At 41.5% G+C, this 3,221-nt stretch overlaps 1 protein-coding gene across 13 annotated transcripts in view; it reads right to left on the reverse strand.

Moving 5' to 3' along the window:
• The window catches only part of MAGI2 (membrane associated guanylate kinase, WW and PDZ domain containing 2), a 1,169,121-nt gene that overhangs the window by 986,609 nt on the left and 179,291 nt on the right, over positions 1 to 3,221 (reverse strand). The gene's annotated exons all lie outside the window — the stretch shown is intronic.

Here is a 3,221-nt window from a genome sequence, read left to right on the forward strand (position 1 = left end):
ATCCACCTGTAGGTTTTTTATTAGCAAGCTCCTAAAAGTCTCTGTTATTAGCAGCAGGAGTTAGTTTGCAGACCTGGAAAGGCAGTGCACCAGACTGATATGTGTACTGTTTCTCTAAGTCTATTACTGGAAGCGAAGAGGAACTGGGGAAGGTTCTAGGTGACATTCAGTACAGCTGCGAATCCAGCACCATAGCTGCAACTCTCTACCAGCATGAGAGGACTCAGGAATTCGGTAGGACAAGAAGGCGATAAAAACTCAATTCCTGTCAAATGCTATAGTTTCCACCAATGCTTCTGACAGAGTTGCACTGGTGGCGTTAGTATAGCTACAAAAGTTTACTAGCATAGACTTGAATTATGGCCTGGTCTACACTGAAATTTTGTGTCTGAATGGGTTGGTCAACAATGTCAGTTGAACAGCTGGTCACTAAATTGTACTGAGCCTGAGGTCAGCTAACTCACACTTACTGAAAACCATTTTCAGACTTCGTGAAGGGTCAAAGTGCAGACTAGGCCTAGGAGTAAAGAAGCTGTCAAAGCTCTGTATGTTTGCAGTTTGTGAGCATGGGGAACACTTTCTTCTGTGAGAGTTAGAGCTGAAAAATGAATAGCTTTATATTTTCCTTTGGCTTGTAATGTTTCTTATAGCCTTTTAATGTTGTCCTTCCAGATTTACTCTCTCTCTCATTCAGCTCTCAGTAGAAGTACAAGAGGCATACTACCTTAATGATTCCAAACAAAGGGACCTGCAACTTCATAAAAGCATCCTGATGGCCCAGTTCCACCTCACCATGAGATTAGGTTTCTTAATATTGTTTACACTAAATGCTACAACTCCCACATAATGCATTCTAAAACAGAAACGGAGGCCAACAAAATGTAAATGAAATCGCTACAAAGACAGGTGTAGTGTGATAACACTACTAAGAGCTCAAATCCTGGCAATATTTTGCAGCCTTGAGCATATCAAGTAATGGCGCTGCCTCAGTTTCCCCATATGTAAAACAGATAATAGCTTCCTATCACAAGATGAGAGATGGTGGATAATGAATAAATCTGCTTCTGAATAAATTTAGTTTGTCAACTGATAGGGAAAAAAAGTGTCATATAAGCTGTTTAATTTAAGAATAATCAGTTCCTTTCCCAATGGTGTTGCAATAATTTGCTCTCTAATCTATTCATCTCTCTGTGTAGACAACTACATATTTTCCATCACTGTAGCTTCTGAGAGCATCTCTCAAGTATTTGAAAACAGAAACAGCATCAACCTTCTTCTCTTCTTGCCTTCTATTAAAGATTTTTAGGCAGCAGAGTATAGTATTTGTTTAAAGTTGACAAGTGTTTTGTTTCTGAATGCTGTCCAAAGAATGGGGCTAATAGCATGGGACAGATAAAGGCCTAGAGCAGTTAGATTGCTGTGACATAGGTATGTGGAAATTTGCATATCTTTTATCTCCATTCTTACCTTCAGTATCATTGTTATTCTAGACCCTGATCCTGCAGACTAAAGTGTGTGCTGCATTGTGTGTAGTCACAGTAAACTGAAGTGGACTTAAGGGAACAACTATTCAAATGAAAGAAACAGAGTCCTGATCTTGTAAGACTTAGTGTATGGCTACATTTGGAATTTCAAAGTGCTGCCGCGGCAGCGCTTTGAAGTGTGAGTGTAGTCAGAGCGGCAGCGCTGGGAGAGAGCTCTCCCAGCACTGCATGTAAACCACATCCCTTACAGGTGTAGCGTGCAGCGCTGGGAGCCGCGCTCCCAGCGCTGCTGCCCTGATTACACTGACACTTTACAGCGCTGTATCTTTCAGCGCTCAGGGGGGTGTTTTTTCACACCCCAGTTGCAGCGCTGTAAAGTGTGAGTGTAGCCAAGGCCTTAGGCATGTGTGTAACTTTAGGCTTGTCATGGTATAAACCCCCACTCTGAACCTTAGCGTCCAAAGGATGGGATACCAGCATGAATTCCTCTAAGCTCGATTACCAGCTTAGTACTTGTAGCGCTGCCACCAACCAAGAATTCCAGTGCCTGGTACACTCTGGTCCCCCCAGAGCCTTGCCTGGGGACCCCCAAGACCCAGACCCTCTGGATCTTAACACAAGGAAAGTAAACCCTTTCCCTCACCGTTGCCTCTCCCAGGCTTCCTCCCTGGGTTACCCTGGAAGATCACTGTGTGATTCAAACTCCTTGAATCACAAAACAGAGAGGACAATTCACCTTCCTCCCTCCTTCTCTTTCCCCCTCCCAGACTCCTCCTGAGAGAAAGTAATCCTGGCACAGAGAGAAAATTAACTTCTCTCCCCCTTCCCTCCTTTCTCCCCACCAATTCCCTGGTGGATCCAGACCCCGTCCCCTGGGATCTCACATCAGAATAAAAAAAACAATCAGGTTCTTAAACAAGAAAAAGCTTTTAATTAAAGAAAGAAAAACAGTAAAAAGTATCTTTGTAAATTTAAGATGGAATATGTTACAGGGTCTTTCAGCTAGAGACACTGGGAATACCCTCCCAGCCTAGAGTTTACAAGTACAAATTTAAATCCTTTCAGCAAAATACAAATTTGAACTCCTTCCAGCCAAATACACATTTGCAAATAAAGAAAACAAACATAAGCCTAACTTGCTTTATCTGCCTAGTACTTACTATTCTGGACATATAAGAAACTGTATCAGAGAGACTGGAGAGAAACCTGGTTGCACGTCTGGTCACTCTCAGAACCCAGAGAGAACAACCACCAAAATCTAACAGCACACACAAAAACTTCCCTCCCTCAAGATTTGAAAGTATCCTGTCCCCTGATTGGTCCTCTGGTCAGGTGCCAGCCAGGCTCACTGATCTTGTTAACCCTTTCCAGGCAAAAGAGATATGAAATACTTCTGTTCTATTAACTCCTATTTATCTGTTTATGACAAGGCTATAGGACTTTTTAGTTTCTCTCAGCCTCCCTTATACATTTTCTACAATTTCTGACTTCTGATTTATATTCATTACTATCAACTTCCCCTTTCTTCCATTTGTTTTTATATATATTATATTTTTACAGCTGCCTTTACTTCCCCTCTATCCCATTTGATTTGGCTCATAATTGTTTTCAGCTTTGTGAAATTCGTCCTATTAAAATACCAAGAGAGAGGGAGTGGATATATGACTGGTCTGACCTTTATTCTGCTTGCACATTATAAATGTTATCAAGTCATGATCACTTTTTTTTTTTTTTTTC

This window comes from Gopherus evgoodei, chromosome 1 (assembly GCF_007399415.2).
Source record: "Gopherus evgoodei ecotype Sinaloan lineage chromosome 1, rGopEvg1_v1.p, whole genome shotgun sequence".
NCBI lineage: Eukaryota > Metazoa > Chordata > Testudines > Testudinidae > Gopherus > Gopherus evgoodei.